At 37.0% G+C, this 23,571-nt stretch overlaps 1 pseudogene; it reads left to right on the forward strand.

The window, feature by feature from the left end:
• Positions 1 to 13,408: 13,408 nt before the first annotated feature.
• LOC130052502 (sorbitol dehydrogenase-like) lies at positions 13,409 to 22,813 on the forward strand (annotated as a pseudogene).
• Positions 22,814 to 23,571: the final 758 nt, after the last annotated feature.

Here is a 23,571-nt window from a genome sequence, read left to right on the forward strand (position 1 = left end):
TCTTTAATATGATACAACTTTCTTTTGGACAACCATGTAGTTTTGCATTTTACACGTCAAGTGCAACCCATTTTTAAGATATGCTCGTCCTGATTGTTTAATTAGTTTTGCAATTGAATTCAATTGAGGATTTTGATAATTTTGAATTTTCTCAAAGCTTCTGAATAAATACACTAAACTGTGGATAAAGCGTGAGAGAAATAATTCTTTCCTATTTACTCATGCAAGGTGAAGATAACGAACAGTGATCAATCTCATATTTCCGACAAGCAATACAAAATAGATAGTTGGGCAAACACGGACCCCTGGACACACCAGAGGTGGGATCAGGTGCCTAGGAGGAGTAAGCATCCCCTGTTGACCGGTCACACCCGCCGTGAGCCCCATATCCTGATCAGGTAAACGGAGTTATCCGCAGTCAAATCAGTGTGCCAAGAACGGCTTAACAATCGGTATGAAACACGTCAGACAGCATTTGACCCAATGCGAGGTTGTATTGACGAACTAGATCGTTATAACGACCATAGAATTTGCGAAATGCTGACTTCAATCGAGACTGTTGAAATCCCTGTACCATCAACTTGTTTGTCAGTAGCTTACCTCGATTTAAAAACTGACTATACCCAGAACAAGCTCTTGCATATCGAATCAGTTGAGATATATAAACACCATATGCAGGTGATAATGGAATATTGCTACATAAATGTGGGAAGTTGACGATGGAGAAGCTGAAATCATCCTGTTTGTCATACAATTGAGTTGTTCGTTTGCCGTTAATGTCTACTTTCAATAAAATATCTAAGTATGAAGCTGAAGTGGACGACTCTGTGGTGTCCTTTATTTCGAGCTCACAGGGATATATCAAATCGACATATGAATGAAAGCTATCATTGTTAATAGACAAAACGTCATCGATATATCTAAAAGTCGAATTGAAGGTCACAGCGAGAGATTTTGTCTTCTCACGTCGAAGTTTTTGAATAAATTCTGCTTCATATGAATATACAAACAGGTCAGCTAACAAAGGAGCACAATTCGTGCCCATGGGAATTCCAACAGACTGTTGGAAGACCTGATCACCAAAGACCACGAAGATATTGTCAATGAGGAACTCTAGCATATTTTTTATTTCAACTTCAGAGTACTTGTGCGTGGAATCAGAGTGATGTTTAACAAAGTAAGTTTTTGAATGACTGATCACTAGATATGAATATTTCCGTTTTCCGTTTTTGTTGAAGAAGCAACTGTCTATGATGTCAAAAAGTCTAGTCATGCATCAGCAAATAGGGAGTTATAATGAGTTCTCTTTTTTGCTAGTGAATTAAAGTAAACATTACATAATTGTTGAAAATGTCCATCTAATACGTTTTATGGGGGTTCAGAAAGTTTGCAGACTACTGTATCTGCAACAGTTTGCCAAAATAATGATGGGTATAATTATATAATAGAGGTATATGTTCTTGATTGAAAAAAAGTTCTTTCGGTGTTTAGTTTTTGTTTTCATTAGTTTTATGTCTTGTTGATGTTTAATACTTTTTAACAGGTTTTTTTCCGAACATTTTAATGCATGTGCAGTTTAACATTTCAGGAGATCTTAATTCATTTTACATTTGATTTCTTCTTTTGTTGACAAAAATCAAACGTTTTACTTTTTCAAAAAAAACTGATAATTTTCACTTCGATGAGCATCAGTTGATCTTTATTTAGAAAGGCAAGTTTACTGATTCATTTGTTATTTTTCAGTTGAATAAGAGATTGGCAATTACTCTAGGACAGTTTACCGTTAAATAGCCCGAATCCTCCAAAGCAGACAAAAGCGGAAGCACAAAATGGAGACGCTTAGAGCTGAAGTTAGAACGGTGGTCTGCAATACATGCATCACAGTCTATTCTTGAAGGTAATTACATAAATACTGCTTATAACGAGCAATTCATTTTTTGTGATTTTGTGCATACTTAATGTTTTATTCTTGTGTGTTTAGGTTGCAGCTGACACATACTGCAGCAAAATTGGTTTTAAAGATGAAATTGATCTGGAAGACATTTCTTTAAATCAACCAGATTCCCTTCCAAGTGATTGCAATTCCTATGCGGTATTTGACCTAGAAACGACTGGATTAGGTTTGTGAAGAAATTGTTATGTTATGATCAAGTTACATATGTCTTTATTTGGCTAGTTTCATTCTAGAGAGGCATGTTTCGGTTGACTTAGAAGTGAAAATATAATTTTATTTCAGCCAGAACATCTGATATTGTTCAAATTGCTGCAGTGTGTGGAGAGAGAGAGAGAGAGAGAGAGAGAGAGAGAGAGAGAGAGAGAGAGTTCAACATACACTCGACACCACAGTCCCCCATTAGTCTTGATACATCCACAGTAACCGGAATTACTTTTGTTGGTGGAGGGATGAAACACAATGACAGGGTTGTTGAACATCAGAAGCCATCTAAAGGACTCGAGCAGTTTATAGAATTTGTTGTGTCTGTTGGCGGTAAACCTATTTTGGTTGGGTACAACATTCAAAACTTTGATTTACCAATTTTGATTAATTAGCTTGTCAGATACAAATTATTTGATAGTTTTGCCAGTGCTGTTATTGATTTTATTGATACCCTGAAAGTGTCCAAGAGATATTTTGGTAAAAATGATGTAAATTTCAAACAAAATACTCTTGTAACTACTTGGGAACATGATGCTATTGCTGCTGTGAAGGTACTGAAAAAACTTTTTGAAATTAAGTTGTTGACATTATGCAATTTTTCAGAAAAATATGATATGTTCTCATTGAATTATTACTCCTTCAAGAAGTCTTTGGAATCTTTTATTAAGGCAAATGTCATATCTACTATGATTTCAAAATGTTTTTCTAAATTAGAGATTATACACAAGAGGGATTCTCATAATGGGTTGAGAAATGTTTGCAGTTAACCATTATCTGGTTCAAAGCAGCCTAGAATATCTAAGTCAACAAATGTAATCAACAAATTTGTTAAATATTTGAATAACTGTTAATGATGACTATTATCATTGTATGTATTTCACTGTGTATTTTTGATATGCCATAAATGTAAATGTTTACAATTACTTATAGAGATAATACTCAATTTGTTTATGTATATAATCTAGATACATGTATTTAATATATGAGCACAAATAGGACTATATTTAAACAATATTTGGTAGTTCATTTGACTATATGACAATTTTTGCTGATTCAGCAACATTTTGGTATTAACTGATTCTGGCTGTGTTATAAGTCTCTAAATGAATATATAACCTTTTCTTTTTTTTGACATATAATCAGGCAATTGATTTTCTCATGCAAGGTCAAGATAACGAACAGTGATCAATCTCATAACTCCTACAAGCAATACAAAATAGATAGTTGGGCAAACATGGACCCCTGGACACACCAGAGGTGGGATCAGGTGCCTAGGAGGAGTAAGCATCCCTTGTTGACCGACCACACCCGCCGTGAGCCCCATATCCTGATCAGGTAAACGGATTTATCCGCAGTCAAAATCAGTGTGCCAAGAACGGCTTAACAATCGGTATGAAACACGTCAGACAGCATTTGACCCAATGCGAGGTTGTATTGACGAACTAGATCGTTATAACGACCATAGAATTTGCGAAATGCTGACTTCAATCGAGACTGTTGAAATCCCTGTACCATCAACTTGTTTGTCAGTAGCTTACCTCGATTCAAAAACTGACTATACCCAGAACAAGCCCGGCGACGATTTGGGACAATATTACACTATCATTAGGGGCGACGATTTTGGATGTACTATAGTGCACCCCAAATTGTCGCCCGTCCTAAATCGTCGCCCGCTAATATTTTATTGATTTTTTAGGATAGATTACACAAAAGTTATTTTATTGTACCCCCTCTTAAATGGGAGTAAATAGGTTTCAATTCGTCTGTTTGTTTGTCTGTCCGCACCCATATCTCTGGTGCTTGTCGACGTATTGGGCTACAATTTTGTATTTAGATTAGAAGTGACCTACTGACATACATCCCATAAAATGAGAATTCTGGAATGAGAGCTTAAAACACCACGAGCTGTGCACAATTTTCAGCAACTCTGCAATATATCTGTTGTTTTGCGAACCGATATGTGGGTTACATGTGTTCCTGGCATGTGCTTCCCGTAACATGAAATATCTTGATCGCGAACTATTTTCGACTGTCACTCTGGTGTTTGACTGGACATACGCTTGTCAAATGATTGTTATTTTTATTTGGTAAAACAAACCTTCATCAATATGTACAAAGATTATTTTGTTACTATATTGTGAATTTGAAATCGTTCTAAATCTGCATACATGATACACGCTTTCAAATGGAGCCATTTCTATAAATGATCACGATGTACGTAAACAGTGGAAAAGTTCAGGGGCATCTACATGTATTATAACCAGCATTACATTTCGTTTTATTTATATTTCAAATTGATTGATGTGTTTGAAAAGTGCAGAGAACACCTGTTGACCTTTATATTAATGGTAGAGTATCTAAAGGATTGCGGGGATATGATGTAGTTCGCTGATGACTGTTGATATGTTATTATATTATAGCATGTTTACTTTGATTATACGCTTGCTCCCAGCACTGTTCACTTAGAGAATTTTTATATCGTATCGCTTTATCATTATACGATCATCTTTTAACGTACATCACCTGAATTTTTGTTCATTAGTAGAGCAACCTGATATTTGTTTTTCAAAATAACGTGTTACTTGATCATACGGGAAATTACGATGTAGAAAATGCATGTTAGAATGCTTGCAGTCAACAGACGGGTAATATTATTTCGGTGTTTAGCAGTAACACTAGCAATTACACTTCTGAATTCGAGGTGAAGTCCCACATCAAAGTTACAGTACATATCGCTATGTACAATTGCGTACTTAATAAGCAAAAGTCAAGGAGTGAATTGGGCAATATTATTGTAAATTACAGCCCCAGTTATGTCCCCAGTGTCACCAAATGCTAAAGTTTCTTATAAAACTATCAGAACATTAAGAAGTATTCAGATGCATGTGAGAGGTTAATGTTAATTTGGCACGCGTACACGTGAGTTTTTATGTGCTAGGGGAAGATAACGAACAGTGATCAATCTCATAACTCTTATAAGCAATACAAATTAGAGAATTGGGCAAACATGGATCCGTGATACACCAGAGGTGGAAACAGATGCATAGGAAGAGTAAGCATCCTCTGTCGACCGTATGTGAGTGTTTGTGTGTGCTTGTTTCAAAATACAATTATCTTGACTTTCATAAGCTAATTTATGACTCGCGTAGATTGACTTAAATGTAGGCAAGTAATGTACGAGTATATCAATGCTATATTCTAAAAAGAATGTGTACAATAGCGATTGTGTCGATTATACTATGAAAAGATCTTGCAAGCAGTAGAACGTGTTTCCGATCGTTTTTATTGTGTTGAGAAAACGTCTTCAAATCAAACCACATCTAATTATTAATTAGGTAACATAAAATTTCCTGTATTTGAAATTCATGTTACATTTGCCAACTCAAAAGTATCTTTTGAAATTGCACAGTGTAGTTTTCTAGAAAAGAGTAGAATTGTGAATGCACTGGGACTGTAAAGAAGCCGTGTCATGACGTTTTCATCATTAAATAGCCATTAAATTACTGCAATGTTTTTTATATCGTGTAGCCAAACAACAAACACCAAATATAAAAAGCAATCACACACACCCCTCTCTGAAATATTGCTATGGAAGATAATAAAAAATAGCGATTAATCTCATAACTTCTATACGTAATACAAAATAGATAGTTGAGCAAACACGGACCCCTGGATTTAAGAGAGATGGGATCGGGTACCTATGAGGAGTAAGCATCTCTTATTGACCGGTCACGCCCACCGATTACGCCCACCGGCCATACCAGCTGTAAACCCTATGTCTTGAAAAAGTAATCGGAGTAATCTTTAGTCAAATCAGTGTGTCAATAACGGTCTAGTAGTCGGTATGAAACACGTCAGACAGCATTTGACTCAATAGTATGTTTTATTGGTAGCATAGATCCTTGTAACGACCATAGAATTTGCGAAATGCTGACTTTAAACGAGACTGTTAAAGCCCCTGTAACATCAAAATATGTTTCATAAATAAACACCAGATGCATGTGATCATTGAATATTGCTACTTAAGTATTGGAAGTTGACAATGGAGACCCTGAAATTAATACATTTCCCTGGGTCAGAATAAACCCTTTGGCCAGAAGTTATCAATCACAAAGAATGCAAATATTTCACAATTTATTCACATATATTTACAGAAAAATACACCATTGAATGAATTAACAAACACACAGTACACCTCACCAAAGTTCACATACACGGTGTCCAATGCTGGTTTATCGTCGAACTGAATTTATACACGAAAATATAAACTGTCACAAATTGGTTATTAAGTCCAATTCAAAACCCACATATCAAAGTCAAAATGATTTTCCGTGCAATGCTTAACGAATGCTTAACGAGTACTTCTAACAACACAATTTACAGTGAAAAAAGTAAAAATATCAAAGAGCGATTAATATCATACCTAATATAAAGAATACAAAATTGATAAACACAGACATTCTACTATACTAACATTAACTTTCCACAGCCTTCTATTCTAGAACGTACAGTGTTAGGACAAAACGTGTGTTACTTCCTCTCTATACTGAATTCAGACAAACTTCGTTTTATAGTTAGAATGTCTGGACTCTTATCTAGGTCAAATATGTCAATCAAATCAAAGGTGAAAATAACAAACAGTGATCAATCTTATAACTCTTATAAAGGTGAAGATAATGAACAGTGATCAATCTTATATCTCATTTAAAGGTGTAAATAACGAACAGTGATCAATCTTATAACTCCTATAAAGGTGAAGATAATGAACAGTGATCAATCGTATAGCTCATATAAAGGTGTAAATAACGAACAGTGATCAATCTTATAACTCCTATAAGGAATACAAAATAAAGAGTTGGACAAACAGGGACACCTGGACATACATATACCAGAGGTGGGGTCAGGTGCCTAGGAGGAGTAAGCATTATCTGTCGACTGGTCACACCCCGTCGTAAGTCCTGCCTTGATCAGATAAGCGGAGTAATCCGTAGTCAAAATCAGTGTGCCAAGAACGACTTAAAATCGGTATGAAATACGTCAGACAGCATTTGACAAAATGACAGGTTGTACTGACGACTTAGAGCATTAAAAAAAAACACAAGTTGGTGATGGAGAAGCTGAAATCATATCTTTTGTCACAATTTGAGTTGTTGGTTTGCCGTTGATATTCATTTTCAATAAAGCATCTAAGTTGGAAGCAAATGTTGAGGACTTTGCTTTGTCTTTCATTTCGAGTTCACGAGGATATGTTGAATAAACATATAAAGGAAAATTATTCTTGTTAATAGATAAAACGTCGTCGATATATCTAAATGTCGAGCTGAAGGCCACAGCAAGAACTTTTTCTTCTCACTTGGAAGCTTTTTGATAACTCTGCTTCATAAGAATATAAAAAACAGACCAGTTGACAAAGCAGCACAATCCGTGCCAATGGGACTTCCAGCAGGTTGTTGGAAGAGCTGATCACTAAAAAGTACGAAAATATTTTCAATGAGGAACTCCAGCGTATTTTTTTTTATTTCAACTTGCAGAATACTTGTCGGTGAAATCAAAGTGGTGTGTAACAAACTAATTTTTGGATAACTGATGTTTCCTTTTTCCATTTTTGTTGATCTTTAATTCATGGTGAGGAATGGTCGTGTAAAGTTTTGATGTTGATTATAGAAAAATGTTGTGATACCGGTATATTACACAATATACATGTACGCATAGTGTGTTACAATCCAGGAGCAATTGCAGATAAGTATCTACAAAATTGGTATTCCAATGTGAAACTGGTACTCTTTTCAAGTAGCATCCAATCTTAAACGATAGTCACCATTTGCTTTTGCACTCCGCACATCATTGCCTATTTTGAAGGGAATGAGCCAATATCTACAATCAATTTGCCAATATCTACATTTGTGTGCACGTTTGGATTTACGTTTTGGAACAAAACAGTGCTGATTTCACAATTCCCCGGATATCAACCAGCTTCCACACATATATGATAGGATTCAACGTTGAATTTATGCAACACAAACAAAACAATATACCCTTAAATCTAATGGACAATGTATCATGCCATGGCTGTGTTACAAGAAATGGTCCTGTAAAAATCAGGAGGAGGGTGATCAAGAGACTCACCAGGTACAATGTACTCATAACCTTTTTACGTCTAAGTGTATCGATCTTAGACTGTTCACCGCGCGACTTCATTGGTTTGACTTTGACCTGAGCTGGCAGAGATGACGAAGTACATGTGTTTTTAGAGGCATGTGGCTCTGTCATGTGAATGTCGATTGTTTTAATTACTTGTAAAGCATTGGATTGCTTATTGGGGGACTGTATGCCTTCAACATATATACAATAGTTCTTGCGTACAGAAGCACTGTGGAAAATAGGAGAGCCAGTATTAAAGACCTCATATATATTGAGAATGCCTTATAGTGACCATTATAGGCATATGATATTATGTCACCAGTAGGTGAATCCGGGGGCGGTGAAATGAAGAGGCAGTTGCTTATCAATATGACGATCCAACCACTAACATACACAATGTACTTTCGGTTTTCATGAAAAACGAAATTGTTCCATTTTTCTTTACAAATTACCAAACACCTTTGTAAGCTAATCAAAAAGGTATGATAGAGCGACAGAGAGACTCCTAATGTCATTAACATACTGTTCAATACCGCAAAAACTTTGCTTGTCCTAACAGCTGGAAGCAATTGGCGTAGGATAGCAAATACGAATGCCAGCCCTACCACAAAATCACTCACACACAGCATAAGAACTAAGAAGTGGTACAGGTTAAGCCTAATCTTATTTTCCCTCACAATAAGAACTAATATACAACTGTTGAACACAAGAGCCAGAACTCCAACAAACATAGATAAGGTAATGAGAGGTATTGAATAATTGTTTTGTTGTTCAACATGAGGGTAACAGTTTAAGGACGTATTCAGTTGACAACCTTGGATTTTTATTTCAGTAACATTTGCCATTTTGTTGTAAAATCAGGGCTTTTTAACTCAATACTCCACTGACCACCACGATCCGTTGAAATTCTAAACCCTTTGTCTCAATCTAAAAGGAAAATGTTATGAAGTTTGATGTACGTAAATAAAATTTTATGTACATCATAATATGCGAATACTGGAAACTCTTTTATCACAAACATGAATGAAAGGTGACGATATCGAGCATTGATCAATATCATAACTCCTATAAGCAATACAAAATAGAGAGTTTGGCAAATATGGACCCTTGGATATACTAGAGGTGGGATCACCGGCCTAGGAGGAGTAAGCATCCCCTGGCGGCAGGTCACAACCGCCGTGTTCCCTTTATCTTGATCAAGTAAACGGAGTTATCCGCAGTCAAAACATAGTTAGACATCCCTAAATACATCAGCGCGAATTAAATCCTTGAAATGCGAAAACTTTTCTTGATACAGGGTTATTTGAGCTTGACACCCTTACCAAAACTTAATGTTTGCTGCAACTTTGCGACAAGTTTATGGCAAATAAATTTGTTGGCCATAACTATTCACGAAAACATTGCAGAAGTTTGCCAGTAGAGGTAAAACATTGTAGCAAAGTACTGGTAAACATTTGGGACTTTTGAAAATGATTTACCACTAGTGGCAAATACATGTAGTTGCGGCAATTTTCTGGCAAACAAAACAGATTAAATTCGCTTATCAAAACATAAAATGCGTCATGTTCTGTTAAATGACGTCTCATCGCATTTATTGACATGTGGATTGCGATCTGTGCATTGCTTGTATTTTACTGTGTCGGATTGAATTAGTGACAATGTTCATGCTCGGGTAAGTTATAACGCAGTTTGATAAAACTTTAATGAAATAAAAAACCGCAAATAATTCTGCATTTTCTGTTGTATTGCGTATTTTGTGTAATGTCTGTCTGAGCGACTCCGAAGTCTGATCTTGCGCTATGAAGTAAACAATAGGCCTACATAATATATATAGGGACAACTGCACTTTATCCCATATATTTAGCCTACGCATGTCTTCTGAACACCTATTAAAATTTGTTGCATACTCCATCTTGCGTTTTTGATAAATTACAAACTCCACTTATGTAAATAACCAAGATGGCGGCTTTCGCTTCGCCGTTACGTTGCGAAGTGAATCTTTGCGCGGCGCAAGCGATTTTTATGTATCAGTACTTGTTTACCTTTTTATGAATTAAAAGTTTGTACAGTGTAGTTTTATCATTTTGCTTTCAACGAAGGAAGCTAATAAACTTTAACCAATGTTAACACAATGTAACCCATCTTGATGCAAAATATCACAGGCAGATCTAGGAATGTGTTGAAGGGGGAGGGGTGTTCTACCATTGATTTTGGTTTTCAAAGGGGGTCTACCCTCAACATGCGTTCTTGATTCCCTTTTAAGCAAACTTTTCTGACAAGGAGGGAGGGGGGTCCGACCTGACCCCTGAACCCTCCCTCTAGATTCACCACTGAATATTCGCGAATTTTAAAAGTTAGGTTATATCGCATTAAACAGATCAAAATTGGCTTCATTTTGTTCAATAAACTGAATTCTACAACCCGAATGCATGTTAAATGAAAAATTCAAAATGAATACATTAATAATAAATTGGACAGTGCTTTATAATAAACAATACACATTTACGCCACATGATATAAATGGACATTTAATAGTTTGAATGTATATTTTTAGTTGTGAACAAGGTATACAGAGAGGGAAGTTAAACAATATGCAATCAATCAATAGTTTCAAAGGTATACAGAGTGTTATTTATACTTGTTAATCGATTAGTTTCAACATTCATCATACATGTATTTAGTTTTATGGGGAAGGTGAGGGTGGGGAGTCTTGGTGAAAACTGTAAATTTTGTTTTTTTGTCAGACATTGCACTTTTAATCTTCCCCCTTTAAAGTCGTTAGTTAGTTGGATATATTATATTAGTTTTATATTTACTTTTTCATTGGATAGAGGGGGTATGTACATATGATCTTTATATACACGCTATCCACACTTCAGGTGCCAGTGGTTTCTAAAAAATTTGGAAGTCACAAATCAATATAGATCTTACAGTTACAAATACTACACTTACAGACATATTCCACATCTGCTTCGTACTAAGATATTTTATTGAGCAAGGAACTTTACGGCAAACTAATTCAACTTCATGACAAATGGGATTATTTCAGCTCCTCATGTCTAAAAAGCAATATTCCATTATCACCTGCATATTGTGTTTATGTCATCTATTTCCATACACAAGAACTTGCTCTCTCCGTATGGCCAGGTTTAAATTGAGGTAGACTTAAGAAACAAAATTATGTTAGAGGGGTTTCAATAGTCTTGTTTAAAGTCAGCATTTTTAAATTTTTAAATTTCTATAGCCGTTATAACAACCTAGTTTGCCCATAAAACCTATCATTGGGTCAAATGATTTTTGACGTGTTTCATGCCGATTGTCAGACCGTTCCTTACACACAGCTTTTGACTACGGATTACTCTGTTTACCTTAGGATAGAAATGGGAGCGAGAAAGAAATATGAGAGAGAGAGAGAGAGAGAGAGAGAGAGAGAGAGAGAGAGAGAGAGAGAGAGGCTGGTAAAACTTGTAAAGCGAAGGCTATTTTCAGAGACATATATATGTATGTTCAGAGATAAGCAACTTCTACGGCGGGAAAGTTCTAGTCATTCTAATCACCGTTTAAAATATGTGACGGTCCCACCCAAGGGTGGATCCAGACGGGGGCTGGTGGTTCCAAGGGGTCGAACACCCCCCCCCCCATATTTTTTGCGGACCAAACAGTTTAAGAGTTTTTCAATTTTAACGATCCTTTGAGTCAAAATGATGTGAAAGGTGAATACTTACATGTCACATTGCATCATTCAGATTTATGAACACCAGTATATCTTTTGATTCTTGGATAAATATGACGACACATTAATCTATAATATTTACGATATTTTCACTTAAGAATTCTTAAAAAGCATATATGTAGCATAAACGTTTTGTTTAAGAAGTAGACAATTTGAAAGTGAAAATAAAATGCCAGGAGATGCCCAGAATGCAGAATTTTGCATCATAAATTTACCTCAGACCACCGGCCTCTTGGGAGTAACATTAAAATCAGTTGTTTTTTTAATTTCAATACGAAATCAGATCTAAGTATGGCGATTAGAATGACTAGAACTTTGAAAAGATGTATACGTAATAAATAAACTAAACATTTTTATGCATAAGACTATCTCAAGATCTCTCCTATGATTGATGTTATATACACAAGCAGTTAAAGGTGTAAATGGGGTAGGGGTGGAGATTGTGAAAAGTATCTAAAAGATAAAGTGCTAGGACCACCTCCTCCCCCCCCCCAACTTTCACAAATTCCTGATCTCCCTATGCCACCTATATATCGTTATTCCCTATTAATTGGTTTGATAAATTGATGCTGATTTAAGTTTATTTCACTCCTATCATCAAATGGAATCGAACGTAATAATTAAGTTTTAAAATGATTTGATAATCAACAACATTTATATATGTTACATGCATTAACAAAAAAGGAGGCAAATCGTAAACATTTTCTGAAATCTCGCCGATTTTTTCGAGTTTGGATCATGTGTCGGCTTTCTAAGATTCACTTTCATTTTGTTTTGAAGTGAAACACCTTCTGGGAATTTTGTGTCCTGAATGTTTTAGTAGGTTTGAATTTGGTATACGTAATTTGAATCAGCGACTGTGTGTATGTTTTTATCTTTTATTTTGACGGAAAATGTGATGGTAGAAATGCACTACTACTCGGAAGACAACATTCTGTTCTTACAGCGACGTCTCCATAAATGTGACCCACAAAATGTGAAAAACTTAAATATCAGATTAGTGGGAGCAATTAAGTGGTATGGGGACACATATGTCCTCACTGATATTCTTTCTCGAAATTCGATAGAGAGTATCATATAAAAACTATTAGTGTCCATATAGCTATACCCAACATATCAGTACTTTTTGGTACTACTGGTCAGTAAAGTGTGTATTATATTCTCTTCTAGACACAGTGATGACGTCCTCTTACTTATTGAGAAAGACTGAGGTTCCGTCAGAGAGAGAGAGAGAGAGAGAGAGAGAGAGAGAGAGAGAGAGAGAGAGAGAGCTTGTGCTTTTTTTCCTGGAAAGACCTTCGGGATCCGCCTGTCTGTTTTGTACGCGATCTGCCTGGCGGTTCCTGAAACTTTATCTTGCATTATGTAGGTCGTGCTGTTCTGTTTATCTAGTACAGATTCGCACATAAGGTAAGAATTCTGGCTGTAAATTATTTTTCAGTATCGGAAATCAAACATTCGACAATACCAACTGAATTTCGCAGTAATTTTTGTGGTCAAACTTTATGATTAAAAGGGAGAGAAAAAATCTCTATAATGCACACTGACACGTATATATATTGAACTATTTCCCTTCTACGATATTACAGGCAGTATGAGCATTAGCAACCTGTCAGCCGTGTTGTATAAGAAAGGAGATTTGCGATTGGTGGGTAATATTTACATATACAAATTAACAGATCATTGATACTTAGTGTATTCTGCACACCACTATAGATTTCTATAACATAGATAAAAATGTCTGATTTCTGTATGTGTGGAAGCCACGTTTTTGTACAAACTGACCACTCCGTCCTAGTTTTCGATCTTATGAACTGTCCTAAATTTAACTGAGGGGAACGGTTATTTTATGATGAATATCCCTAGCCTACTATAATTAATTTTTTCTTACTTTAATTCTGCAACACTTCAAAACCTGATCACACTGATCTGAATTTTTACAAGAAAGAAAGAAAGAAAAACAAAGCATGCAGGTTTTTGATCAACAGGAGATTTACAGTCCGGGGGTGATATTGATAATAGAGTTGACCTGATAATGATAAAAGAATACGGCATTGAGGAAAAAAAGTTTCCCCGTTCCGACCCATTAGTTTGACATTTTAAGCAGATATGTTTCATTTTCTTAAACAAAGGAAAAAAAATTAAATCAATCACTATCACTCAATGGAGAAATCTTCTAAACATAGAGTAAATAAAACTTTATTCAACTGAGAGAAATCTTCTTAACACATATTTAAATTTTATTCAGCTAAAGAAATCTTGAGAATCTAAACATATAATGTATACTTAAATTCTATTTAATTGAAAAGAATCTTCTAAGCATAAAGAAAACTAAAAACCTATTCAACAGGAATAATGTTTTGTATTTTGAATAAGATGGTGGTGGTGATGGTGGTGGTGGTGGTGGGGGGGGGAGTAGCGGCGTTTACGGCACTCTCCATGCGTCGCGATCAAGAACCACATAAAATGATATGAAGTCGTACTTGATACACGATAACACGTTAACTTTTGAGAAAGTCGATATATGGCTACACATACCTCGTAGAAATCTTTCATTCTGTTCAATGCATCCGTAATTCTCATGTGTAAGTCTTTTTGTCTCTCTCTACTTCTATAGGTGGATTGTCCAATCAAAGACCCGGGACCAGGAGGTATAAATATTAAATCATTGAAGCGTCACTTTTAATTGTCTTATACCCGGTATCATAAGGTAGATATTAAATCATTGAAGCGTCACTTTTAATTTTCTTATACCCGGTATCATAAGCTTGTAGATATTAAATCATTGAAGTGCCACTTTTTATTGTCTTATACCCGGTATCATAAGGTAGATATTGAATAATTGAAGCGTCACTTTTAATTGTCTTATATCCGGAACCAGAAGGTATAGATGAAAGGTGAAGATAACAAACAGCGACAAATTTCATAAATCCCACAAGCAATACAAAACAGATAGTTGGGCAAACACGGACCCCGGACACACCAGAGGTGGGATCAGGTGCCCAGGAAGAGTAAGCATCCCCTGTCGACCGGTCACACCCGCGGCGAGCCCCACATCCCGACCAGGCAAATGGAGTAATCCGTTGTCAAAATCAGTGTGCGACGAACAGTATAACAATCAGTATAAAACAGTCAGACAGCATTTCACCCAATGATAGATTTTATTGGCAAACCAGATTGCCATAACAACCATCAACTCTTTTGTCAGTCCATTTAAAAACCGACCGTACGCAGAACAAGCTCTTGTGTATCGAATCAGTTGAGAGATATAAACACCATACTCGGTATACAGGGGATAATGGAATATTGCTACATAAATGTGGGAAGTTGACGATGGAGTAGCTGATATCATCCCGTTAGTCATAAAGTTGAGTTGTTACATGTAGTTTGCCTTTAATATCTACTTTCAATAAAATATCTAAGTATGAAGAAGAAGCGGCGGGCGACTCTGTGGTGTCTTTTATTTCGAGCTCGCAGGGATATATCGATATTGAAGCGTCACTTTTGATTGAATGAAATAGACCACCCTAGATTGCTACATTGTATCTGGAACAAATCGATTACATGTTCATAAACATTATGCGACCCGACAGGGGCGGATCCAAGAAATTTTGAGGAGGGGGGGTTACCATTTTACCATGCATGATTTGTTTTCCAGGCGAAATGGGGAGGGCTTCTAACCCCGGACCCCCCACTCCCACCCCTTTGACTGGTGTAGAGAATGCACATTACATGTGTTGTGAATCACAGTTCATGTGACTAGATGTGCCGGTCCTCTTGCCTGTCACGTGACTGGATGTGGCTTTCCCCTTGCCTGTCACGTGACTGGATGTGACGTTCCCCTTGCCTGTCATGTGACTGGATGTGGCGTTCCCGCTAACTCCACTGATACCGTATATATATATATATATTAGTTTCACACGACTTAAGTCACGTGCCTTCACCTATATCAACCATAAAGGCATAACTGCATAAAATCACAGATAAATTTACCATATATGGATACCCCCTTCTGCCCCAACCCGGTGTTGAACTCACGACCTGTGGAATCAAATCTAGCAGCGCGTGAATAGCGCGCTAGATGACGATGGAATTGTTGCCACGCTGTCACACGCTACACGGGCATTAAGAATGGAAATGGGATACAGTTATTTATCGTAAACATAAGAGGATCATTCAAGAATATTAGATCCAAACAGATACAAACAACATTTGAAATATTTCATAAAGCGCAAAGAATGCAATGAACTCTCTCTCTCTCTCTCTCTCTCTCTCTCTCTCTCTCTCTCTCTCTCTCTCTCTCTCTCTCTCTCTCTCTCTCTCTCTCTCTCATGTACACACATGCATGCAACTATAGATAGACAATGCATAAATTAAAGATTCGTAAATGATTGAATTTGTACTATTTTTATGTATGTTTCAGATTGATTTTACACACTTTATCTTTCTATCTGTTTGTCTCTCTATCTGTTTGTCTTTCTATCTATTACAGAGGTGCAGATTGCTGTCCAGAGAGTGGGTATATGTGGTTCTGATGTCAAGTACTGGAAAGAGGGTGCCATTGGTCACTTTGTGGTCACTAAACCGTTACTGCTAGGTCGTGAAATCAGTGGAGTCATCAGTAAAGTGGGAGAGGGCGTCACGCACCTCAAAATAGGTATAGTCACGCACCTCAAAATAGGTATAGTCACGCACCTCAAAATAGGTATAGTCAAGCACCTCAAAATAGGTACAGTCAAGTACCTTAATATAGGTATAGTGACACATCTTAAAATATATATAGTAACGCAGCCAAAAAGGAGGTCACAGAGTACGAATTTGTTGTACGCGCCGTGTGATTGGTTCGCAAAGACATTGCTTAGTCTCGGGATCATCCGAAGGGTCTCGGGATTATTCGCGGACCAATCACACGACACGTTATAAATTCGTACTCTGTGACCTCCTTTTTGGCTGCCAGTGGAAGAGATGAAGCCCTGTCCGATCAATGCACGCAAGATTGTGTCAAATAAAAGAGATGAGATGGGTTTTGAGAGACTTGTTGTATGACATCTCCCCGACCTGCCGCTCGTCAAAATTCCTTAGGTAACGCTGTAATTACTTGGAAAATGTGCCCGGAAACGGGGACCCCCTGTTTTGTTTCTTACCTTGTGTATTTTATTATACCGGTAGAAGGCCAATCTTTAAAGCTTACAAAAAGCGTGAAACGATTACAGGAATCGAAAGAGGGATGAGATAGACTGGGAATTCATACATTTCAGAGAAATTATTGCCACCAAAAAAAAAATTATGAAAAAGGGGGGGGTAATATCCATACTTCAGGTGCCTGTGATTAATGCAAGCGTCTTCTGATAGTGTAAATCTAAGTTTGTTAAATTCAGGGGCCCCAGAAGATAATTATAGAGTATTAAAGTTAGATATGGGTATATACCAGAAATTAAAAAAAAAATCTTTTCAAGATTAGCAGGACGACACTGAATCATATCAGAATTAAAATGTTTTAAGTTTTGTTGATTCATTTATTCAAACCCTAACTAAGGCAATATCTCCTAAACTATTTAAAGTAGGGCTTTCATATTCCTTATGGCAAGAAATTTCATTTGATGCAATGATGTCTGACCAGGTGACCTTGGCCTTAAAGTTTGACTCAAATTTGAAAAAATTAACCGAAACTTTAATTTTGCTCATAAAGTGTGAATGCTGGGCGATATATCTTTGATATTTCATGTATGCCGTTCTCGGCACACCAATTTTGACTACGAATTTTAAGTTTACTTGATCAAGAGTTAGCGCTTACGGCGGGTAGACCGGTCGACAAGGGATGCTTACTCCTCTTAAGCACCTGGTCCCACCTCTGGTATGTCCAGAGGTCCGTGTCTACCGAACTTTTCATTTTGTATTCCTTGTAGGAGTGATCACTCTTCGATATCTTCGCTTTTCATGCATTCCCTTTGACAAGACCTCTCTTTTTGTTACCACAGATTTAGACGTTGTGACCTTGACACCTGATCTAGGATTTTACCTTACTTTTAAGAAAGGTTAACCTAGGCAATATCTTCTGAACTGTTTAAGGTTGGGCGTTAATATATTGTACTATTCAATGTAATGGTGTTTGTTATCTTGTGACATTGCATCATGGTTATGTTTTGTTTCTATTGGTCTAAGTTGAGGTCACAATATGGGGTAAGAATTTTTCACTGGAATAAAGATGACCAAAAATCTTTTAAAAATCACAATAGCTGAACAACAGCAGGGTCAAGGTGATTCGTGTGAGCGATGTGGCTCCTGAGGTTCTTGTTGTTTAAGGTTGTTGATAAACATTGCCGTCTCACTTTCAGGGGACCGTGTGGCGGTAGATCCACATATAACATGCTGCGTGTGCGAGTTCTGCAAGACGGGCCGTTACAACATGTGTCCCAAAGTCTACTTTTTGGCCACGCCTCCTGACGATGGGGCCCTAGCCAGATATTTCGTGCATGCCGCAGATTTCACTTTTAAGTAAGTATACGCATGTGTAACAAGTACAATCCCTCAGTATACACTAATTTATTGATTGGAATGCAAGTAAAGGCACCAGTACAATACACGTACACCAGTACAATAGACATACACCAGTACAATACACATACAATACACGTACACCAGTACAATACACGTACACCAGTACAATACACGTACACCAATACAATACACGTACACCAGTACAATACACATACAATACACATATACCAGTACAATACACGTATACCAGTACAATACACGTACACCAGTACAATACACGCATACCAGTACAATACACATACACCAGTACAATACATGTACACCAGTACAATACACATACACCAGTACAATACACGAACACAAGTACAATACACGTACACAAGTACAATACACATACACAAGTACAATACACGTACAAAGTACAATACACGTACACCAGTACAATACACGTACACCAGTACAATACATGTACACCACTACAATACACATACACAAGTACAATACACGTACACCAGTACAATACACGTACACCAGTACAATACACGTACACCAGTACAACACACGTACACCAGTACAATACACGTACACCAGTACAATACACGTACACCAGTACAATACACGTACACAAGTACAATACACGTACACCAGTACAATACACGTACACCAGTACAATACACGTACACCAATACAATACACGTACACCAGTACAATGCATGTACACCAGTAGAATACACGTACACCAGTACAATACACGTACACAAGTACAATACACATACACTGCACCAGTACATGTCATGTACACTGTACTTACACACCAGTACAATGTATGTACAATACACTTACACCAGTACTATACACGTACTCCAGTACAATACACGTACACCAATACAATACACGTACACCAGTACAATACACGTACACCAATACAATACACGTACACCAGTACAATACACATACACCAGTACAATACACGTACACTGCACCAGTACAGGTCGTGTACACTGCACTTACACACCAGTACAATGTATGTACAATACAGTTACACCAGTACTATACACGTACTCCAGTACAATACACGTACACCAGTACAATATACGTACAACAGTACAATACATATACACCAGTACAATACATATACACCAGTACAATACATATACACCAGTACAATATACGTACACCAATACAATACACGTACACTGTACCAGTACAGGTACAGGTCATGTACACTGCACTTACACACCAGTACAATGCATGTACACTGCACTTACATTTTTACAACAGTTTTCCATTGGTCTCGATAACTCGGTGGTAGAGCTTTCCCTTTCTAACTGAGCGGGGCTCGAACTCACAACCTCACGGCCACGATGAAAACGATCTATTCCTGAACTACCGCGACCAATACCACACACGGTTAAAGTTATAATGTTTATGAAATAATGTCTTGATATAAAACTGTTTATTTTGGCAGACTTCCAGATAACGTGAGCTTTGAAGAGGGAGCATGCGTAGAACCTCTTTCGGTTGGTTTACACGGATGTCGAAGAGCAGGTGTCACTTTGGGTCAAAAGGTCCTTGTGACGGGTGCAGGTCCAGTTGGCCTTTGTGCCATGTTGAGCGCTAAGGCTCTGGGCACCTCTGCTGTTTGTATGACAGGTAAAACTATATGTGTCATTTCACAAGTAGCCGGAACAAATTTAGTCTTTTGGACAAGGATGTTGAATGTCGATTCGAGGTCGGGTTTAAAACACTTCGTTGGAGGCAATAAACGCTTCCTTTGGTTATGAAATGAAGCTCGCTCGATGTGGTAGCCACTAAGATATGAAAATGTCAGAAATAGTCCATCGACTCAAATATGTTTTGTCCATAAGGACGACTTCGCCTCTTGTCCATGCATATGTTTTGTGTAACCAGATTCCATTATCCTTTTATTATCAATATGGCATCTAGACGTTTTTCTCCGTACGGGGATGTACATGCTTTGTATCATGTTCACTATGAATTTTCATATTTCGATTTTTTCGTCTGTCGACATTTTGATACAGTATACTTATATATGATAGACTGTATACAGTTATTGATGTACAACAACAATTGAATGTTTCATACTAAAACCAGATATAGACGCCTCGCGTCTTCAGTTTGCAAAGAAATGTGGCGCCACCCACACTTTTCTGGTGACGCGCGAGGACAAAGAGGAGGATGTAGCTGCGAAACTGGCGGATCTTATGGGGGCGATGCCAGACAGGACCATTGAGTGCACAGTTCGCCGTCAACCTCGCTGTTCACGTGAGTTGTACATGTATTGATGCGCATGACCTGATATTTCCTTAAGGGCATTTAGTACTTATGATAAAAATTTGAAAGAGTTTGTGCACTTTTGTTATTGTTAAAATGCCTATTCCCATTCAATGTGTAATTACATGTATTCTTATTGAAATTCAATGCTATATCATAACAAAATTGAAATTTCGCGCTCTTTTCTGCAAATCAAGATGAAATTATGACTATGATTGATTTACATTATCTAGAAGAAGGCCATATGAAGTGGATCCTTTTTTTCCTTAGAATATTTTGCGTATTTTAAAACTGACGGTGAAGAAGGTTTTCCACAGGAAATCATGGTTTCGTTAACATGCATGTACTCCAACGCAGCACATAAATATTTATACTTTTGTTTGTTTCAGGCTACCAAACATGGGGGTCAGGTAATCATAATCGGACACGGACCTACCTCCGTTTCGTTTCCGGTTGTGGCCACTGTTGCCAAGGAAATAGAGATCAAAGGATCGTTCCGCTATGTCAACACGTAAGTCAGAGTTAGATAATATATTCCAATCAAATCGAATTCTGCTAGTGACGTCATTAGCAAACCTTTATGCAACTGAATCCTGGGATCGGCTTTTCCAAAGTTGACCAACTTCAACGTAGTGTTAATATTGCGTTAAAGCTAACAAAATTGTTAAGTGTTGTTCAAAAGCGATTCATGCGTAAACTCTGTTATAACACTGTGTTACTTCTAATCCACCCCTAACTAACCTTTGTCAAATTTAATGGTAAAAAAACTTAACACAGTGATTCATCACGACTGTTCGATTATCACTTAATTAATCTACATCAAAGGAAACAGTTTTCGGACAGCCGCTGATCCTATAAAAATTAGAAGGATGAACATACGCGTAATTCAGAATGATCTTGAGAGGCCTACGAACCGACAAAGCTGTGTCCTGTATATATATATATATATATATATATATATATATATATATATATATATATATATATATATATGTGTGTGTGTGTGTGTGTGTGTGTGTGTGTGTGTGTATAATGTTGATAGAGACCCGTATGTTTAATGCTGACAAAGACCGAATATACAAGATACCCGTATGTATGACGCTGACGGAGAGCCATTTCTATATGGGATAGCATGCATAATGCGAAGAACGTCCCTTACATTTTTCACTTACTTTTAATCCATGTTTTAGTTAAGATGGTCAGGTGTTGTGCTGCTAGAGGCATTTTGATTTTCGTTATTACGAGGTACGAGTATATCATTGATGTGTGATGGTTCTTGGACATCTTGGTGTATTTGTGTGAATGCTTCGAAGGTTATTGTAATTTTAAAGTTCGTGATCGATTTGCATTGTTTCGTTGTTGTGGTGCGGATTGAGTAGTTGACCCATGGAAATTTTTTCCAGTTAGTAGTTAACCCACTATGACATAATTCGTGGTAGTTAGATTCATGTAAAACGATCAATTTAGTGTTTTTGTTTCCCGCGTTAATGCAGACGTTTTCATTTTTGGTCTAAAAAAAGAAAAGAAAAAGAAAATCTTTGTAACAATTGGTCCTACCTAAGTGCAGATTGTCATATGGTTTTTCGCTGTTGAAGTTGGTTTGCAAGTAAAATTAAGTCATTGTTGCAGTTGGCTCGAAGTAAAAATTTTGTCGTTGTTTTCATTGTTATAGTTGGCCCACGATGATAGAAATGATCTCCTGTGGCAAAATTGACGTTAAGCCGCTGATCACACACCGGTTCAGACTGGAGCAGACCTTGGACGCGTTTGAGATGGCCAGAAGTGGACAGGGAGTGAAAGTCATGATTAACTGCGGACAGTGACGTCATACGTACAAGAATGACGTACACGAATGATCCAAGAAACGAACTATTACATGTAGGTTGTAACTCATTTAGTCTGTTGTCAAATTCCTTGAAATTTAACAAACTGTCTGCTATGTACAGACTATTCAAATATATCAGGCAATGCTTTTGCATATCCTTTATATTCAATGAGTACATTAAACTCAAAATTGTCTCTTTTTTGCATTTGAAACGTACACCAATTCATGAATACATAAATTAGACTCTGAAAAGAACAACCGCAGTGTTATAGTACAGTACAATGTATATACTGGTCTTGGACACATGATAATCCTTTAAAAACAGTGCAGTATTTATGTTAGCACTGTGATCTGATTAAAATCAGATCCTATGACCCGCTCACGTAAATCGCTGTACTAAGGATCCCTAGATATGCGTGAGCGGATCATAATATATAGGGTAAGATTTTAATCAGATTGGTTAGCACTGATAGTGTGCAAATACAGTCAGCCACTCAATGAATTGTCTCTTCAAACAAGAGTGAGACATCACATACATGTAGATAAGAGTCAAACTTCCACCAGAGTTCGTTTGCTCACAAACCAAACTCTTCCACTTAGGCATTATGGGATAGCGATTTCTTAGGCCGCGTATACTGTGACGTCACTGTAGAATGACGAAAAAACATAACGTCAAACGTAAACAACTTTCAAAACAAGAACGTAAACATCAAGTTCATTACTTTACACAATAATTTGAACAGAGTCTCCCTACTTTTTAATGATCTTTTGATCATTTTATGTTTAAAATAAAATCCATACTTTTATATTAATGCTCTCAATATCAATATTTTCAAACTTTTAACTGCGAACTACTTCTTTAGTGTTATTTGCCTGCGTGATAATCGCGGATTCACAATATACAAATCTGTATATTGTGCT

This window comes from Ostrea edulis, chromosome 3 (genome assembly GCF_947568905.1).
Source record: "Ostrea edulis chromosome 3, xbOstEdul1.1, whole genome shotgun sequence".
Taxonomy (NCBI): Eukaryota; Metazoa; Mollusca; class Bivalvia; order Ostreida; family Ostreidae; genus Ostrea; species Ostrea edulis.